Consider the following 20,498-nt stretch of genomic DNA (forward strand, 5'->3'; position numbering starts at 1 on the left):
AGAGTTCATAACCAGGTACACGTGTTAGACACTTATCAATCTCTTATGTCTTGTCGATTTGTACTATTTAGAATATGATTAAATCCAGTGTCTTAAGACCATCCAAATGAAGTATAATTGCTATGGATCCTCAATTCCCACTGGATTCATAATCCTTTTTGACTATTCCTCCCCCCTCCTTCAATGAAATGGAGCTTAGACACAAAGCCCTTGGTTTAAATTTCAAAAAATTAAAATTGACATGCAGCAGCATTAGCAGGAGCCAGGAGGAATTCTAAGGAGGTGCCTGGGCTCTGCTTTATCCTTTGCATTAAGAAGCAATTTGTACTTCTAACAAAGACTCAACTGTTCCCCCTTGGCAAAAGGGCAAGGAAGATGCCTTGCAAGGGAATTGCTGTTCACAATACTTAAACAAATTTGAATCTTAGATTTTTAAATCTGTATTCCCTGGTGGAGCCTGCTCCTCTCAATTCAAATGCAGGGCTGGTGGTGTGTGCCTGCCAAGGTGTCAGTAGCTAAGCGGATGATGGATTGATGAGGCAATGGGAAGACACAGGCTCACAGTGGCAGTTTGCCCCGACAGTGATCTATGTATCTGCACATTATCAATGTCATGAGGAGGCTTGAACCACCCTCGCTAGATGTCTCATTTTCCACTTATCTCTTATGTACTAATTATCGGGCTGGATTATTCCCCAGGACAGAAACAAAAAAAAAAAATTGCTCATTGCCACTCCACTGACAGTTTACACAATCGATAGAATGAACATCTCCCTCAGCTGCTCACAGGCTTTTTTGTTTCCTCTCTTCATTGCAGGGTTTTCCGAGATTGCCTCTGTGGGGGGTTGATAGCTCTCACCCAGCATCTGCTTTGGACAGGCTCCTCTGTCCCAGTCATCTTGGTGGTAGCTCAGTGTGTGGGTTGTGGGTTTTTTTCTGAAGTAACACAGGGAAAAGCAATTGGGAGATGAAAAACTTGAGTGCTCAGTGGTGCAGTTATCCAGAAAAGCAGAGGCAGCGCTGCGGATGGGGATGGTGGTCCCTGTGCTGCCAGTGGCTGTGGGTGAGAGGAGGGTCACACACAGTCCAGCAAACAGTGTGTGCTGAGGTGGCCTTGTAACCCTCTGGGCTTCAGCTTGAGCTTCAAGTGAATCTTCCTGCCCTTGGGAATGGTCTGCGGGTTCTGCACATTTCATGTCAAAAAGATAAGGGCTTGTTTGTAAGGGGGATACCCTGGTCCCCTGGTTTGGATGGGAAGAGGAGGATTAAAGTGTACTCAAGGGGTTGCCTTCAGCTTTCTCTGGGTCTGGCTTTCCCAAATGATACTGCATCTCAAACATTAGCCAGCATCTGCTCTGGAGGTCTGGCTCCTCAGAGGTGTTACTTACTTGATGAATTAAGTAAATGTGCTTTTAAGAATTAGGCTGTGACCAGGTGTGATGTGAATAGGGAAAGCCCCCAGAAAGGAGTGGAATATTGGAGTTTTAGACAAAAGATGCTCTCTGTTCCTGAGCCCAGCCATGTGCCTAAGTTAAAAACATAATACAAAACGTAAAAAAAAAAAAAAAAAGACAGGTGTTCATACTATCAATGTAACTTAGATACTGTACCAGCAAATCCTTGATCTTTGTGCTACCAATGTGAAACCTTGACCCTTACCCTGTGCCTGGTCAGCACTGGCTATGGAAGAGATCCCTGAAAGAGAGGTGAGCAGAGAGATTTTGGAGCACACAAACATCGTGAAAGGGGAAGTGGGGATGCTGCTGTGAGCCCTGAGGAGTTGCCAGCCAAGTTGCCAGCTGCCCCATGTCTGTGTTTGTTCCCTGGAGGAAAGGGTTCAGCTTACTCTGCTCCACCGCAAGTGAGTGGATTTGTGGCTGGCCACTTGTTTTCTTCTGTCTTGACCTTCACTGGTTTGGGAAACTCCTGGCAAGTCTCCAGGGAGGTGGGTGAGGAAATCCTGCTTTGTCTGGGGCGAAGAGGGTGAGCTGCTGGTGCTGAGTTTTCTCCAGCCAGGGTACAGAGTTGAGGAATCCATGCTGTGAGAGCAGCTGGTGTCAGGTGTCCTGTGCCAAGTCTGGTGCCTCTGTGTTTTCCAGGATCTCAGTTTGCAGATCTCCTCCTTGATGCTCTTTCCCTTGTGGAGCAGGGCCTGGGTCAGTGGGGCTCCCTGTCTTGCAGCAGCAAGAACAGTCCTGTGCTGGGTTCTCCTCTTTCCCTTTTGCTGTAAGAAAAGCAAAGTGTTCCTTTTTGTGCCTCCTGTCTTTACACACATGCATTGAGCCACACACTGGTCTTCGTCTTGCTGCTTTTGAAACTCACTCTGGGCATTTTTCTTGGTGATTTAAAGCTTGTTTAACTCTTTGCTTGCCTCCTTCAGTGACTCACAGTGCCTGGACAGGTTTAATTTGTAAACTCAAAAAGTGTCGAGGATGGGTTTTGGTGAATACTCATGTGTTGTTCTGTTTATGCCACAGACTAATTATGTAAGAGGTCTGTGGCAATAGAGACAAAATGGCATATAAATCTATTTCAAATCTTTTTTTCAAAAAATAATTTTGTAACATGCTATTTTCCTCCTTTTTGTGACTGGACTGATCTCTGTGAAAAAATCCTGGTAAAATCACGTGTCTTAGTATTGTCTCTGGGATAAAGAAGCCTGTCAGAATAAAATAAAGACTAACTGAATCTTCACTGACTTTGAGACTGCAAGAAGTTTGGTCCTTTCTACTGTGAAAGCCTACATGATGCAGAGACCTGGAAGATTAATTACAGACAAGAGAGGTAAACTGTTACCGTGTGCACACCCTGTCAGTTTTGGGTGAGAGCCTGCTCTCAGCTGGTTTCACATTTAATGGCAGAAGGAGGTTCAGCTTGTTTATAACTGCAGGTAACATGCAAATGAGGACCATTTCTCTAGACCAAGCCCTTGGTCACAGAGCAGGTGCCACAGCAGCAGTGGAAGAGATGCTTCACTATTTCTTGAGCCCACATGCTCTTGTATGAGCTTCATTTTTGAAGGTTGTGGGGACATTGCAGCAGGGGCATTAAAGACTAAAGGGGCTGAGCTCCTGATTCCTCTCTCTTTAGGACCAGTTTGTTAATTGCCTCAGTGGTAAGTTACAAAGAGGCCAGTGAAGGGCAAGGCTTGTTCCCTGGATCAGCCAGGGGCACAGGGGCATTCCCTGGGTGACAGGCTGAGGCTGGGGTAGGACTTGGTGTTCTAGGCTTGAACATATATTGGAATTCCCCTTCTTTCCCCCTGCATTTCAGGCTGAAGCCTTGAGAGCTGGTGGTTTCAGGTGAAAATTTGAAGGGTGCCAAGCCACTGTTGTGTCCTGGCCCCTGCCACAGAGTGCTCAGCAGGATGAGTGATGATCCTGTTTCCTTGCAGAAAAAGCCACAAATGCCCACAAATTGGGTCCTTCCAATAATAAAATAGACTGAATGAACCATTTGGCTGTGTGGCACAGCTCTCTCTGTATCCCTGTAAATGGGAATAGGTTTTCTTCACAGGGGCTTATGACATATCCCTCTCTGTGCATTTGTTCCCATTTTGGTGGTTTTTGGCACGAACTAGGGTAGAAACAGAAAAGGCCTGCTTGATCTCTATGATCTGCTGCCCTATTAATGCAGGATTATTTCCTCCAGTGCTCTGTGAGCACGGTGACACAGAGAGCATGGCTTGCCTGCAGCCTTTGGCTGTGCTCCTCCCAGCGAGGGCACATTCACATGATCCTGGCTCTCCGTTTTGCTTGCAGCTGCCAGATCATGTCTAGAAAAACAAACAAAAAAAGTATCCAGCCCCAGTCTTGAATGCAGCTGAAATGTTTTCTTGGTGCAATTTCTTTTTGTAAACAAATTGCTTATCACTTAAGTGTTGTGTTGTGATCCCCATCCCAAAGAGGAGAGATCTGCTGCTGAGAATGGGGGGGAGGAATGCCCAGGAGAATAACTTGTTTGAAGATGTGAGCACAGGCTTTATGAATGATGATTCTTTGTTGTATATTAGCTCTAAGGTGCAATTTCAGTGGTATGATAATGCAGAAAATGTTTTAAGTCCTTGGGGAGGAAGCTGCTTTTCAGGTGGTGTCTTACTCTTCCCTCATTATTGTAATGCTGTTCCTGAAGCTTTGTGTCAGTCGTGCTGTGCTGCAGCATGTGAATGCTGGGGGTGATGGAGATCACATCCATGTGGATCTCTGGTTTGTTTTGGTATACAGTTGAATTCTTTACATTTGCTTCCCGTTCTTCTAGCACCTTATTTTTCACAGAGCTGTGCTGCTTGGGAGCCCAAGGGCCAAAGTTTGCTTCCAGGTGCACTTATCTGATTCTTTTCACACTTTTTTTTCACACTGGAGTCAGAATAAATCCTTAAGTATCTTCCCTCAGATTGCCAGTGTGGCAACTGATTAAGTAGCATTTGGGGATGGAAAATGAATCTCAGTTTTTGTACTCTAGAGGTGGAAATGGTTCAGGTCCTTTTTTTTTTTGTCCTGCCCAGTAAGTGTCACTATGTAAATGCTTTTCAGAAAAACACCCTGAGAGGGCAGGACAGCTCCTTTTGCTGAAGTCTAGCAACCTGCTGAGGAAAGAGAGGTGTCAAATACCTTTGAAGCTCAGCTTCTCCAAGCCCCTGCTGAGGGCATTGCTGCAGCTGAGAGAGCTCAGACTGTAAACTTCAGCCTCCCCTCTCAAAAGGCAAAGCATCCTTGAGGAGTAATACTGCTGCTATTTATCAATTTGTGTGAGAATGAAGCCTGAATACTATTAGAGCTGAAACACTAATTAAGCCAATAAATTCCTTTGTCTTTTTGGGTGTGTTGCAATTAATATGCAAAATCCCATTGATTCCAGCAACTCCATATTTCAGGATGCAGTGTTATTACATATTGATGTGATACCCTGTGAAACATCCAAAAGACACTGCTGTGCATAGTAAGGATCCTGCTGTGATCCCAGTTAAACTGTTACAGGCTGAGTCAGGGCGAGTCACAGCGCTCCACCAGGTTCTTCCAGAAGCTTGGCTGTCACTGGAGGGGGAACGAAGACCACACAGAAATGTGTCCCTGCTGAGCATACGCTGTGCCTCAAGGGCTATTTGCACTTTATATTGCTTTCAGAATTGCGGTGGAAAAAAAAGGAAATATGTTCCAGCTGATCCTAAAAAAAAAAAAAAAAAAAGCTGAAACTGATGCAAATAGAAGTGGATCCTAAAAGAAATATGTATTTGGATCAAAGCAAGGCAGTTCTTAAAAGCTGCCTTAGCTTTAATTTGCATCTGATGGGACAATCTAAATAATCTTTCCTCAAGGTTTGTTCAAAGCCATGAGAAGGGAGACAGGACAGGAAGGGTTCTGAGAGATGGAACACTTTCTCTCTTCCAGGAGATCATTGTTTTGGATCCTAGGACAGAACAAGAGTCCTTGACTGCTGAACCCTGCGGTGACTCTCTGCCTGGAACTGCCTTTTGCAGCATCAGAATAAATTCTGCCCAAATATTTTTCAGCATCCTTCCCTAAAGCAGCAAAATCAGGAGGACATTGTAAGGAATGACTGGCTCTTAGTCTCAGAATATTTAATTGAAAGGGCTGCCTACATGAGGCTTTGTTGATGTTTTTTCTTACACTGGGACTCCTTTGCATCCCCAGGTCTGTGGCAGCTCTGCTCTCAGGCTGGAAGGGCTCAAGAAATGGGGGGTGGTTGGTACAGTATTTATTCTTCATGGGGTTGGTCTGATCCCCATCGAAGCGGGTGGGCAGGTGCTCAGTGGCTTTGGTGAAGCAGGAGCCAGGTTAAGCTTAATCTTGGGCTGGAGTTTTGTGGTAGTGATCTTTTCTGTTGCTGTTTTCATTTCTCAGGAAATTATTCAATTTGGTCTTGTTATAGTATTGATATGTGCAGCCTCTGGATCAGAGAATGGCATGGATGTGCTTTTAGTTCAGAACAGCAGAAATCAAATACACAGGTGCTGAATTACTCTGTGGTTGGTGTTTTCTGATAACTGCAATTCAGATTTCGTCTTCCTGTTCCCACTGCCATCCTTCCAAAGGCAAAAAAAAAAAAAAAGAAAAAGAAAAAAAAAAAGCAATCAGGGTAAAACTGAAGCAATTGTATTGTAGATGCATTTGATCCCCATGCATGCAGAGGCTGCATGACAGCTTTAGAGAATGGAAGATGAACAATATACAGGATGCTATCTCTGATTTCAAAGATAGCATGTTTGATTTCAGGCACAACAATAAAGCAGAATTCTTGATAGCTTGTCCAAGCTAATTTTCTTCTGAGTTAGTGCACTAACTACCTACCTAACCACAAGCTGTCCTTTTTCTTTTTCTTTTCTATTAGTGGACTAATAGGATTGCCAAGCTTTACTTTCTAGATGGGTCTTAAATGGGAAGCAGTTTGTTTCATGGAAGAAAGATGCTTGGGGAATCAATTTATGCCAGCTTGTAGCCACCGGAAACCTCTGTACTTCAGCAGACCTTAAATTGAAAAATGGAGCTTGCTCTTCATACTAGATTTCTAAAACTACTTACTCCAAGCAATAGAAAAGCAAACTTGTCAGGTAGGCAGGGATTTTTTTTGAGGTATCTGTATGTGTTTATCACTTGGTTCACTTCTGGAAATCTCCAAGTGAAATACAGGAGCCTGAATTGCTTAAGAACATCAAATGAGGTGAGTATAACACTCCTCTCTGGCCTAAAAATTGCCATTAATTGTGCTGTCAAATGGAAGTATGGACAATGGCAGAGATAACTTCTTAAAAACTTGTCTTAGCTCTTACAAGCTGGTCGTGGGAGGGAGTAAAGTGGGAGGAGTAAAACGATTTTGGAGTAGGATTGAGCAATTGCATATGTCTGCAAAATGAGGTCCATTTCTGTCCTCAGACCTTTCTACAAGGCACAAATACAAGGGCAAGTCTTCTAGGGGCAGAGTGGCCTGGTGATTTCTCATGTGTTTCCCTGTAGGCTTCTCTGTGGGTGGCAATTCCTTAGGCAGGCATCAAGGTTGGCATCAGGTAATGCAGAGAAAACCGTGGATTTAACAGATGTGAACCTGTCTTCTTCCTTTCTCTCTTTTATTCCTCATAAATAAGAAAATTACCTGCAATTGTAGCAAATTACTTTCATAACAACAGTGGAAATATGATAAATATCAATCATATGATTTGGTTGAATACAGTGAATTCAAAGCCTGCTGGGTGTTGTACCAGGAGACCAGTTATGGATGGTACATTGCCAGGAGGAGCAGTGTTGTGTGGGACAGTGCCAAAGTGTGTCCTGTGCTCTGCTCTGCTCAGTGCCATCATATGTGCTGGGACTCATTAAGCAGAAGACCTGTCTGTTAAATTTGTAATTGCATAAAGGCAGAGAAAAGGATTAACCTCAAAGTGGTCTGACAAAACAGAGGAAATAGATGTAAAAATACCAGGAGAGAATTAGAGATGCCTCTAACTTGGAGGCTGTCCATGGCATGGGCATGAGTTGGAAAGTCAGAAGGACAAGAGAGGAAGGGAAATGTGTTATTGAGAAAATTTTGGGTAGGAAAGAGTGAGGGCCTTGAGCTGTAACAGTGAGGTCAAACAGAAGGGGAAATTCTGGATGGTGAGGCATAGGAGCAGGTTGCCTTGGAAGGCTGTGGGTCTCTGGCACAGAAGGACTCTAAAAGTGCACCAGACATCCATCAGATCTAGCTGGAACATAGCTGTGCCGGGGTGGGGAGCCGAGCCAGACTCCTCAGACCATATGCACTATTGATTTTCCATCACCCTTCCTTTCTCCGTGGATCTGCAGAGATATATACACCCAGCTGCCTGCCTGTAATAGAGCCCTTGAAAAATGAAGTTTGGTGTGTTTCTGTGCCCCCAGCAACTCTCTCTGCACACCAGAGTGACTCCATCTCTCTTAGGTCCATTTTGGAAGGGCAGGTGGAGGTGTGTGGGGTGATGGCATGTGGGCAAGGTGCTCCTGGTGGAAGGACTCTTGCAGGGAGCGAGTTGCTAGAGCTAAGCCCTGTTATCATAGCTCCAGACTGCTGGAGCTCACGATGTCCAGGATCCTCCCAAATCCTACTCAATGTCTGTGCAAAGGTATTCTCACCACACTGGGTGCTCGTTTGGCATAGCTTCTGCAAATCTGAGCACATTGTTTCTGCATCTGAGCATTTTGGTTTTGCATCCATGGTAAGAAGATGGAAATATGGACCTGCTGATCAGCAGGCATCTAACACTCAGCTACCTTTGAAGTTCATGAATAAGAGAAACTTACATACCTCTGAGGTCCAGGAGTGCTGTGTATGTACCTGATGGCACCAGCACACAGCTCCATTCACCCTAAACAGAACGGAACACTCAGTGTTTTCACCATAGTGTCCCACACCAAGTGAGAATGCCTCTGAATTTTTTACTGTTTTTTGTTTAATCTGTATAATCCACAGATTATATGTTAAAAAACATCTGGCATAACCTGAGGTATTTTCCTGTGTAACTTGCTATTGCTAACTGTGTGAGTGATGCAGAGCTTTATCTCAAAGCTCTGTATCCCTGCCACTTAATTTTCCTGTTCCTGTAGCCCCTCTGTCCAGCATCTCTGGCTTTGTGGGGGCTTTCTGAGGTCTCCTCTTCAAGTCCTAATGCAGTTCCAGGTGTGTCAATCCTACATGTGGAAAATACAGTATTCACTGAAAGAAAGCTTTGAGGTGTGAAAGGAAACGGGATGGCATAGTCTGGGTATCCTGCTTGTGGACTTTTTTGTTTTTCCCTCCTATCAGCTCAGATTATCAAATGGAAAAATGATAATATTCTTTTCAAAAGAAAAAAGAAACCCCACTGTAAAAACATTCACGCTTCTCAAGTCTTAGCTTGAGTTTGCTTTGACTTCATTCCCAAGGATCTGACTGGCCTTGTTTCCATCCCGGGCCAGAGCTGCTATGTTCAAGGCTCCTCAGGACAGGGTTTACAGTGGCAGTGCTGACTCACACTTCATTGAGAGTCACCAACAGTGACTCCTGTGATGCACCAGCGGCCGCCAGACCCAGACCCCGCGTCCCTCGTCCCTCGCAGCTGAGCAGGGCAGATCCAGCACCTCGCAGGGCTGAGCCTGCCGCAGGAGGACGTGGTGCAGGAGGACGTGGTGCAGGAGGATGTGGTGCAGGAGAATGAGGTGCAGGAGGATGTGGTGCAGGAGGACATGGTGCAGGAGAATGTGGTGCAGGAGAATGAGGTGCAGGAGGACGTGGTGCAGGAGAACGTGGTGCAGGAGGACGTGGTGCAGGAGAATGAGGTGCAGGAGGATGAGGTGCAGGAGGATGTGGTGCAGGAGGACATGGTGCAGGAGAATGTGGTGCAGGAGAATGAGGTGCAGGAGGACGTGGTGCAGGAGAACGTGGTGCAGGAGGATGTGGTGCAGGAGAATGAGGTGCAGGAGGATGTGGTGCAGGAGGACATGGTGCAGGAGGACGTGGTGCAGGAGAACGTGGTGCAGGAGAACGTGGTGCAGGAGAATGTGGTGCAGGAGAATGAGGTGCAGGAGGATGTGGTGCAGGAGGATGTGGTGCAGGAGGACATGGTGCAGGAGAATGTGGTGCAGGAGAATGAGGTGCAGGAGGACGTGGTGCAGGAGAACGTGGTGCAGGAGGACGTGGTGCAGGAGAATGAGGTGCAGGAGGATGAGGTGCAGGAGGATGTGGTGCAGGAGGACATGGTGCAGGAGAATGTGGTGCAGGAGAATGAGGTGCAGGAGGACGTGGTGCAGGAGAACGTGGTGCAGGAGGACGTGGTGCAGGAGAATGAGGTGCAGGAGGACGTGGTGCAGGAGGACGTGGTGCAGGAGAATGAGGTGCAGGAGGATGTGGTGCAGGAGGACATGGTGCAGGAGGACGTGGTGCAGGAGAATGAGGTGCAGGAGGATGTGGTGCAGGAGGATGTGGTGCAGGAGGATGTGGTGCAGGAGGACGTGGTGCCATCAGCTGCTGCTGCCCTGGCATTTGGCTGAGCCGGCATCACATGGTGGGGCAGCATGGGATGTGTGGCAGTGACTGAGATGAGATCATTGGGAAGTGAAATCAGATTCAATTGCATTAGAAATTCATGTCAGATAAAGCCAGCAGAGGTACTGCAGAACTATACATACATCTGCTTAATATATTTATTACATGTCACTCCCAGATTGATTCTGGGCTTAAATTAAAAAAGAAAAAGTTTATTTTTCTTCTCTGTTACTCATCTGGTAGGTTTGTAATATTTAGCTCTTCCTCACTGTTTGACTGGATTTGTGAACTTCCCAGTTGTGTCAATAAAGCGATCAACAGAGAGATGGAGCTAGACTTGGCACAGGGAAGTGGTGTGGCAGATTTTCCTGCTCAGGTCTGGTGTCACTTGCAGTCACCAGCAGCAGGCTGGACTGATCTGTGGGCAGCTCATCTGTGCAGCCCAACAGTAACACTGATTAAAATCTGGCATTAGCAGTGTAGCTTGGAGTGTACTTCAGGGCTGATTGGGTTGCAATATGCCAGCAGCGTACAGGTGTAAAAGTAGTCTCCAGCCATGCCTGCTTTTTGTGACCAACAGAGGATTCTTCCTCTAGCCTCTCTCTGGGGTGTTGTCCTGCCTTGCTCCTGGCTCACAGGGACTGCATTTATTTTGGTGATAGCAGCATGCAGGGCTGTAGAGCTATTTGTGACTCATGGAGTTATCTGGACTTTATTCAAAGGCTGCTGGAACACAATCCTGAATAATGTTTTAGGGGACCCTGCCTGAGCAGGGAGGTTGGACAAGATAACCTCCAGTGGTCCCTTCCAACCATAACTGTTGTGTGATTCTGTGACTTTCTGCCTCTATTACTGAAATAGAACATGACCCATATGTGTCTCTAGGAAGACAAATCACCCTTCTTTGGTGGGATTACTCATCTCCCCTCCTCCAGTGCACACTTTGTCCTCTGTGCTCTGGTGCCTGTGAAAATGTGGCTGGAGCAGGGGTGCCCAGCTCACTGCCATCACCCAACACAAGCTAAATGTTGTATTTCCAATGCTCCTTGGTCTCATCTTGCTGGGACCTTGCTGGGACCTGCTGAGCCTGATGTGGTGACTTTGTATTGTTCCCTCCATGAGTTCTCTGCTTCCCAAACCATGTGCAAGGCTGGTGTCCACACCACTGTCCTGCAGTGATGACTGATCTGTGCTGTGCTCCTCTATCTATCTATCTATCTATCTATCTATCTATCTATCTATCTATCTATCTATCTCTTCCTCAGCTGTGTCCCTTCTTCAGTCCAGTGGGACTCAGCTGCCACCTTTGGGCTTTCCCACCTTTCTCACGCTCTCCCCTTTCAGCTCCCATGGAGAAAAGGGAATCTCTAAGCATGGACCCAGAGAGCAGTACAGATCACTTTTGGGGCCCCTGTGCTGCAGTCCATGCTGTGGTGCAGGCAGCCAAGCCCTGTCTCTGCAAGTAGTACAGTGCCTCTGAAAAACACTTCTGGAATGGAGAAGTGAGAGTTCTTCAGCATCAAATAACCACACTGCAAATCTGCATGTTTTGGTGCAGTCTGTGACACCTGGGAGCAGCCACAGGGGTGGGATCTCCATGGGACAATTTTATTTTAGCCTGTGCAGGCAGTGGGAGTCCATGTAGCCAGAGGGTGAGGAAGTGAGGCTGTGCTTCAGAGAGGGTGAAACCTTGGCAGAACTCCCATCTTCTTCAAAAGGGGTCTGTGTGGTCTGCTAGTTAAAATGATTTTAATGCAAATCAACATTAGCCTGTTCCACATTGCATGGAGCAAGGAGGGAGAAAAAAAGAGAATGGTTTGACATGGTTCTTTTAGCCTTCTGATTCTCAAATTTTGGTGCAGAGTGAGGAAACTTCTGCTAATAGCAACCCTCAGGGTAAAGCCTTTTAAAAATATTCCTGGTAGATTTTTACCCAATTAATTAAACTAAACCCTGCCCCTATATTCAGCAGTTACGCTTAATGAAGGGTATCTCTCAGGTGTCATTTAATCCTTGATGTCACCCAAAAATAAAAGACATAAAAAAAATATCGAAATCGAGGCAAACCAGTGTAATCTGGAGAGATTAGAGCTGTGAGGGTCAGTGACCTGCCAAAAATCAGAGTGCAAAGCAAACAATGCTCTGTGTTTAAGGAACACTGACAAACATTTAAGGGGATGGGGAAGAAGAGTGCATCAAGCATTACCTGTGATGCAGACACCCCCCAGGCTTGCTCGTGTAGTGGTCTGTGCACACGCTGACAGGGCTCAATGCTTTTACCCCCAACTGCTGTCTCAGAGGAAATCTTCATGCTGCCTCTGCCAAAGCTTGGTGGGCAAAAACTTGTGGAGGAATGATGCATGGTCAGTGTGAGAGCAAAGAATGTTATATTATCTTCTACTTCTTGTTCTACCTACACCTGAATGTTAATTTTTGCTTTGTCTTCAAGGGAAGCTGCTAAATGCAAATTACCTCTCCACCACCAGAGAAGCTGATAAGGTGAAGATAAAAAATATACAGAATAAATGATGCTAAACACTGCATTATTCTAGAGAGAGCAGGGGAAGGCAGAGGGCACTGTAAATATCCTTTATGTACATTCCCATGTAATCCCAGTGGTGTAGTGCAGGAGAGGGCACAGAGCCTTGGGGTTCACCCAGGCACTTATATAAAAGAAGATGCAGCAGTGTGTGTTAGAGCTAAGCCATAATTAAACACCCCCAGGTAGTTTAAATGAGACGTGCACATTTAGAAGATAGTTTTTAGCAGATCATGTCATCATCTGACTGGCAGAGAAAACAAACAGCTGTGGCATGTACTCTCCAGCACTGTTTGCACAATGAGCATCGAGGGTGCATTGGCTGTGGGTCCAGAAGTGTGTTGTGCTTGTGCAAGGATGTCAGACGGTTTCAAGCTGATGCCTTCCACTCTCCTTCATGTCCTGGTGGGTGTAACTCACCCCATGCTCTCCCTCCACATGGGAGGAGAGTGCAGGGTGACAGAGGGCAGATGGGGCTGTGGTCTGGAGCACTTTCACTCACCAGCCATGTTCCTCTCCTGATAGGAGCTGGCACATGGCAAAGAGCAGCCAAAGCCTGAAACCTGAAGCTGCTCTCACTGTCATGGCAAAGATGCTGGAGCTGATGGTTGAGGTGCAACTGCCTGATGGAGGTCAGGGCTTGGCAACTGTGAGCGACTGAACCAGGGTGTTCTAGGAAGCAACTGTCCCATCAGCTGGGAGTTCACCCCTTATGGGTGGGGCTATTGAATTGAAAAGGCAAATGTGTCAGCTTGAATCTCCAGGAAGGTGGTTTCCTCAAGGCTGAGCCACAGGAGACAGTTGGAGCCAGACTTTGAATTGTTACAGCAATGACAGGGTTTGCACATGGTTACCACCCATCAGGTGTGAAGAAGAAACTTCCAGCTGAAGGAGCAGCTGCCTTCCTGCCCAGGCTGTCAAAGCTGTTAAATTGCTCCAGCTTAATCACAGGGAACTGCTTGGGCATTTCCAAGGATCTGATGAGAAAATGCATAAGGCTCTGGAATTCAATTTCAAGCCAAAAACGAGGAAAGAAAAGTTTACCTACAGCACTATAAGCTCCTGGTAAGACTCAAAATGGCTAAACACCTTGTGGAAGTGCTGGCAGCCTGTTCCAGACATATTGAAGCCTGCCCTTTTGCTCCATCAAGGGAACAGGAGATAAGCCCTGTTGGTGCCCATCCCCTGTGCACTACCGGGGTGCTGACCTGCTGGGACCTCACAGAGTTTGGGACAATAGGCTTTGGCAGGGTTATGCTCATTATTTTTACAGCCTTGAAGAAATGAGCAATTCCTCTGTAGGAGCATTGTGTTTTCCTCATCCAGTCTTCTGCAGAGCCCCTGCAATAGAAACCTGCAGAACAAGAGGCACTCCCTGATGTCACCTGGCCTCTCGTTCTGCAGCTTTCTGTTGCAGGGACTCTGCAGAAGTTGGGATGGGGAAAATGCAAGATCTGTCCAGCAGTCAGCTGCCTGATGTGGCAGCAGTACCCTTGGTGCTGGGGGAGCATTGTCCTTGCCTGCGGAGACAGGAGGGAAAAAAGCCTCAGTTCCCAGCGGCAGCGCTGGAGATGCCGGCCAGAGTTAGGACTGGCTTGATGGCTCCTGATGGGAGCAGGACAGGAGCCTGGAGCTGCTTTAACTGTGCCTCTGCCATCGCCATGGTGGTTTCTTTGTGTTCTTGAGGGAGTTGTGAATTAAGGGACACTGTTAGGATGCCAGGTGGGGTGGTTGGTGAGCTCATTGCATTGCAGCCCTGTGGCTGCAGGGGATGTGCCTTCCTGCCTTGGAGCTTTGCTTCAATATTTACAGAACACAGTGACACACGCTTAAAAAGCTTCAGCTGGAATGAGCAAGACCAAACACTGCTGTGGGAATGTCACCGTGTCCCTTTTTAGAGACAGTGTGGGGGGCTGGCTGTGGGGCACAGAGCTCTTTTGGCAGGACAGTGGTTTGAAGGGAAGCTGAGCCTGTAGCAATGGATCAGCTTTTGCATGGGATGGAAGTGGGAGATATGGAAGGGAAGGGATACTCAGGTCTGTGGTAGTAGAGTGAAACATGAAGCAAAGACCCAACTTGAAAGGCTTTGTAAGAGATGTCCCAAGGAAGGCAAAGACCAGTTTGGGATAGAAAGTGAACCAGCTTGGGGTCTACCAAGGAGCCTTTAGAGATACAGCAGTGCACCCTGACTGGGAACAGCCCTGTCCTGCCCAAGGGGATTATCCAAGGGAACCCTCAGAGCCACCTTGCAATAACTCCTTGGTCCTAAAACACTTGGTCCGAGTACAATCACCGTCATGATTATTCCATGCTGGGAAAGCTTGATTTTCCTAGGCATAAAACAGACAGATGAGTAAAGGGTGGTGTCAGCTAAACACTTCCAAAAGCTGTTATGGATATTTTAATTTTGCCATGTGCTTGTTTTCCAGCTTTCTCTAAAAACCAGTTTGGGGTGCATACAGATGCACAGTGTTGAGCTTAGTGTCTCTTCAGAGAGGAGAGGGACCAGAGCAGCACTTTGCTATTCATTTCCAAGGGCAGGATGTACAAACAATATCAATATTTATTAAACAGCTTTGTTTATCCCAGGTTTGTAACAAAGAAAGTGACTTAGATTATGGTGTTTGTCCTCTTTTCAATGTCCTATTCCTCACCTGGGTTTGCAGGTTTTTCTTAATACATATATTATTTGCCTATTTTGAAGACAACTGTATCCCGAATATCTTAAAAAGGGAAAGTGGCACTTGGTTTTTGGTTGCCTCAGTGGTTATATCATTTCTGCTTTTAAGAGTCCCTGTCTGTGATAGACAGCAGCTCTCACTACCCAGGCTTAGAACAGAAGCTTTATTGTCTGATTTTGCTCTTCCACTCTTCCTTCCTTCCCCTCAGCTGCTTTAAATAAACAGGGAAGTTTCAAGTTCAATGAGACCAGTAAATTTACAAAATCTACTCCTATGAATGGCTTGTTTTTTTTTTTTTTCACTTCAGCTTAAATCTGATTCCAAGTGACATAAGAAGAAGAAAAATATTCAAAATCCCCCAAAGCCCACTTACAGCATTGTGAAAGCGCCCAGCCAGCAGTTTCCACAGCAGAAGCTTTGCTGGAGGCTGTTTGCTGTGGCCCTTGCTGAAGGGCACATGAAGAGTGCAGAGAGGGATTTCTAGACATTTCCTGCACTACAGAGGTGAGAATGTAGGTATTTACTCTTTTTTAAAGATGCAGAAGGTCACTCCCATCCATGGGGACTCTGCCACTGCTTGTTGCATCCTTACACAAGACAGAAACACACTGTGAGGCACAGTGCTGCTGCCTCTGAAAGATCAGGACTGTTACCAGCTGCTCCCTTTAAATTAATTTTCCCAAAGTCAGTCACAACATGAGCAGAGCGATGATCCTGATGACACTTCCTGAACAATTAGCACCGGGAGCGAGGAGCACCAGAGGACTCATGCCATGTTCTGTGCTGCATGTCTTCAGTATAAATAGCCTGGCTGGAGGATCTTTTGCCCAAAATTATGATGAAAGGGTGATTTTATGTTAATTCAACCTGTCAGTTGTGTTTGAAACCAGGGACACCAGAGCTTTCTGCTCTGCTTCGGTCAGGAGCACTGGTGTGATTAAACTAAACATCGGGCAATGGGAGGGTTGTTCTTGGGGGCTGGTGGGCACGAGGGCTCGTGGGGTGGGCAGTGTTGGGCAGGTAGCTCCTATGCACTTCACAAAGTGCCTGCTGTGTCCTCATGCATGAGGAGAGGCCACGCTCTACACGTGTGGGTACAGCCAGGATAAGGAGCATTCCTTTGGAACTGTGAGTGACCTTGTGATGAGGCACCAAAGGAGACCACAGGGCTATCCCATCAGGAGAGGTCCAGGGTGACCAGCCAGTGGCTGAGCCACCAGAAAGTGCTCAGCAACAGCCTGGCTCTGGCTGTAACTGCTGACAAACCCAGTGGTGCCTGTGGTTTGCTGAGCTTGATCTCCAGGTCTGCTTTGCAGGCAGCCACAGTGATCTGCTGCTGGTCCTAGAGGAACTGCGTTTGCAAGAGGACACTTGGCCATCTCAGATCTCATTCCTGCACTGCCTTCCACAGGCAGAAGTCTGTGGAAAGGATATAAAGCCCTTGGGATGGAAAATACTATTTACAGTGCCAGGAGTTTGCTGAGTCCTTGGCAGAGGTATGGTCCTTACTATATAAGAATTAGCACCCAGCCAAAATGACTCAGACTAAAACTCCTTCAGAAAGTCCCTTAGTGGTTTTATACTCATTCCCTTTCTGTGTTTTGACCAGCTGTGGGCCAGTGGAAGGAGAGAGGAAAAAGTGTGTGAACTGGGGGAACATCACTGTGCCCAAGGCAATGTGCTGAACAAACTTCAGAGGAGGCACTGAGAAAAGTGCCAAAAGTTGCATGGGCAAAGATCCACAGTGATTTGTGTTAATTAGCTAATGAGCAGTCTTTTGGAGACACCCAGACTTACCCTCAGCCTTTTCCTCATTTACCAGTTGCAGTGTTGAGGTCAAGAGTCAGGGTCTACCCTAAGTGATGGCAGCACGTGAAGTACTTAGAGAAGGATCCCAAAGACTGAAAAATACAGATAGCAAAGGCTGGTGGAAAGGCAGCCCTCACCTGCTTGCAAGGCCTGTGGAGTTTTTGCTTGAGTCTCCTCACTCTAGTGGGGAGAACATGTATCGATGTGGAAATTGGCTGTGGTGTGTTGGAGCTCAACTCTTCCCATCAGTGGGGGCTCCTGGCTCATGCTTTTAAGGCATCTGGTCCCTCCAGCTCATCTTTTAAACTCTAATAAGAGATGTGCAATGTGCTTCCCCTTCCCCCCAATGCGTTACATTTTCAGATCAATTTTAAAAGTAACCTCTTTAATATTGAATTATTCCTGATCTCTATTGTCTCTTCTAGCTGATTAGTTTAAGGACTGTGCTTGGTTTGTTTAATAACCTCTTGACACTAAACAAACAATCCTGAAAAGGGAACAATTTGCAAAACAGAAGGAAAACAAATAACCTACAAGGGCATCCTCTTCAAAATAGAAAGACTGATTACATTAAAATGCCAAAATAATTCCGGACATTAAAAGAATGTATATAGATATTGGCTTATCTATATTCAAGGAAGATTTGAAAACACCGCAAAGTTAAAGTTTTCATTAGCAGTACAGTGAAATTTCTCAATTAGAATTCCTGAAGCATATTAAATGGTATTTAGTTTCTAACTCAATGCATCATTTTCTGTTAAATAATTGATCGTGGTGCAGAGATTGTGTTTGTGTAGTTTAAGAAAGCGATTAGACCAAAGAACACTTGGTAGGAAAGTTGCATTGATGACTGCGACACTACTCCAGCCGTGCTCTGGAGGTGCTGTCACAGCAGGGCTGGCCACTGAGGTGGGCAGCTGTTGGGCCTGAAGGGACTTGGGGCAATAAAAGCTGTACTGGACCACAAGGAACGTTTCTTGAACACAGCGAGGAGAGCATGGTGCCTTCAGGGACCCAAACTGCCCAGGGATGAGATGCGGATGGGAGGAGGGAGAACCCCTCACCCCAAAACCAGACTGATGAACAGAGCAGAGGGTAAAAGGCTGAAACTCCAGAGATGCTGAATGAAGACCTAGTAAGGAGAAATAGGAGTCCTGGCAAGGGCCAAGTGTAATGAGGTTAGCCTGAGACAAAACCATCACTAGGATTTGGGACCTCTGTGACCAGTGCCTGACCCTCAGGGCTGTTATTTTTCTATGTGACATTAATTTACCCACTTGGTGCCTGCACTAGAGGAATACTGTGATGTTACAACTCTCTGTTGCCACAACACAAAAGACTCTGTCTTCAGAGGTGTGCACCTAAATAATATTTGAAATGCTTATTTCAGCCTATCCCTCAGCTGTGTTTGAACTAGGAAGGGTTTCATTTTCCTTTGTGGCTCTGCCATGACTGGCATGGTGCAATTGCAGCCACATGGAAGGTTCTGGTGGAATTCCCACTTGTCTGAGGTTAAACCCAAGGTTTCTGTTGTGCCATTTATGTGGACAAATCTCCTTGGAAACTTGCTGCCTAGGTGAGCAAATCCATCTTCTGGGCTGCCCAAACACCACCCAGTTCTTCAGGGCTTCACCCCATTTTACGAGGTATTTAGGCTGATTGAATGGCACAACACAAAGCCCATAATGTCTAACCACTAAGACTATGGGTAGCTTCTCCCCCCGCTCAAGTTTTTAATTTTGATTTGCTTATATTTTTTAATGAGATGCAATTACAGTTTCAGTGTAGTAGGTAGGAGGCTTTATATTTGTACCGCTTTGTAGTAAAGACATAATTACTGCGTTTATGAATCAAATCCCTTTATGTATCATAAATACTTATTAAAACAGCCACTGGCAATTTTACCTCAACATGTTTCTTCATGAAGTAGGATTTATTGCCTATATAAAAATGCCAGTCTTCCCTGGATCTCCCTCCCCTGCAATTGCTTGGCTTGCAGAATCCCCGTGCCTGGTTCAGAGTGGTTCAGAAGGTGAGACATCCTACAAAGCACTTAACTAGCCGTGTGCGTGCGTGTACAGCTCGCGTGCCCTGAAGACACCTTTGTGATTACTGTTTGTACTCCAGTGATATCTCCCGTCTGTCTTGCTCAGAGTGCTGGGAGCAGACAGTAGTAGATGTCATCTTTATCTCAGCCAAGTTTGGGGCTGATTTGGCTGTAGCCTCTGCTGTACCACCTCAGCCATAGCAGAAGTGTTTGCCCAGTTTATTCTGTGCACTGAGCAGGGATAATGCTTCAGAGGAAATGTCTCCATAAGTCTTTAAATTCTTCAGTTTTGTGCAGAAAGGTGGGTTTCATGCAACTGAAGAAAGTTTTCCTTCAAATACAAGTTTTTTTTCAAATTAAAGTGTTGTTTCACATTCTCTCCTTCTTAACTTCTGACTGGTGGAGTGGAGTGTCTGCCCTGTCTTTAGGGGGGAAAAAAAGCTGGGGTGGGAAGTGGGAACACGCAGAGTAGGAATCTGGGAAAGACTTGAACATTAATTGTTTGACACTTCAGAGGCTGCTGTCCGAAGGAAGATTTGATTCATGGACTATTCAAACTGTAGGACAGGCAGCTTTGATTTCTACAGACAAAGGTTCAGAGTCCCAAACAGTTTAAAAGGAAGGCTGGCAAGGCAAAATCCTGCAAGGTGTTGCCAGGAAGTTTGTGCCAGATTAACCTGATTTGTGTCTTCTTGGCTAAGCTAACAAACACCCTCAACACAAGGGCAGTAAATCTCCTCCTTGAAAATGTAGTCTTGAGAAAGTACTTTACAAGAAGTTATTGGTGAAACTAGAAAAGTTGTTTCTTAACAGATGAACAAATAAAGTTGATAGGGAATTAATTTACAGGCAGACAGCAGCAAGCAAGGAACTTAATAAACATTTTTCTCAAAGGTAGGTCTTGGGACAGATTTTCTTTAAGGACATAAGATTTCTTTAATGGCCCAAAAAGCCAACATTTTATTTGTTTCATTAGCCATTGAGACACTTTCAGGAGATCTGGTCAGTGGAGAGCAGAATCACAGCAGGTTTTTTTTTTTGTTTGTTTGTTTTTTGTTTGTTTTTTTGTTTTTTTTTGGTTATTTTTTTTGTTTTTGTTTTTGTTTTTGTTTTTTGTTTTTTGTTTTTTTTTCTGAGAACCAGCAGAAATAGAATGAAATGTTGTGAGCAGTGCAAAGTCCTATGTTTGGACACTGAAGACTATGCTGGGAGCTTGTGGTACACACTGGGGTCTGGGAGCTAGTGAGGACAGCCACCCTCCTTGGTCCAGTTATAAAAAAGGCAGCGGGGTAACCTTGGGATGGCACAGACTTTCCCCAGATACAGTAAAATGAGGTATCATTACCAGCACACAAGGTCTGTACAAGTCCTTGCCTGGAATACTGCATATGTGGGTCACACATCCTCAAGAAAGATGAATTTACCCTGGAAT

Source organism: Vidua chalybeata, chromosome 7, assembly GCF_026979565.1.
Source record: "Vidua chalybeata isolate OUT-0048 chromosome 7, bVidCha1 merged haplotype, whole genome shotgun sequence".
Lineage (NCBI taxonomy): Eukaryota > Metazoa > Chordata > Aves > Passeriformes > Viduidae > Vidua > Vidua chalybeata.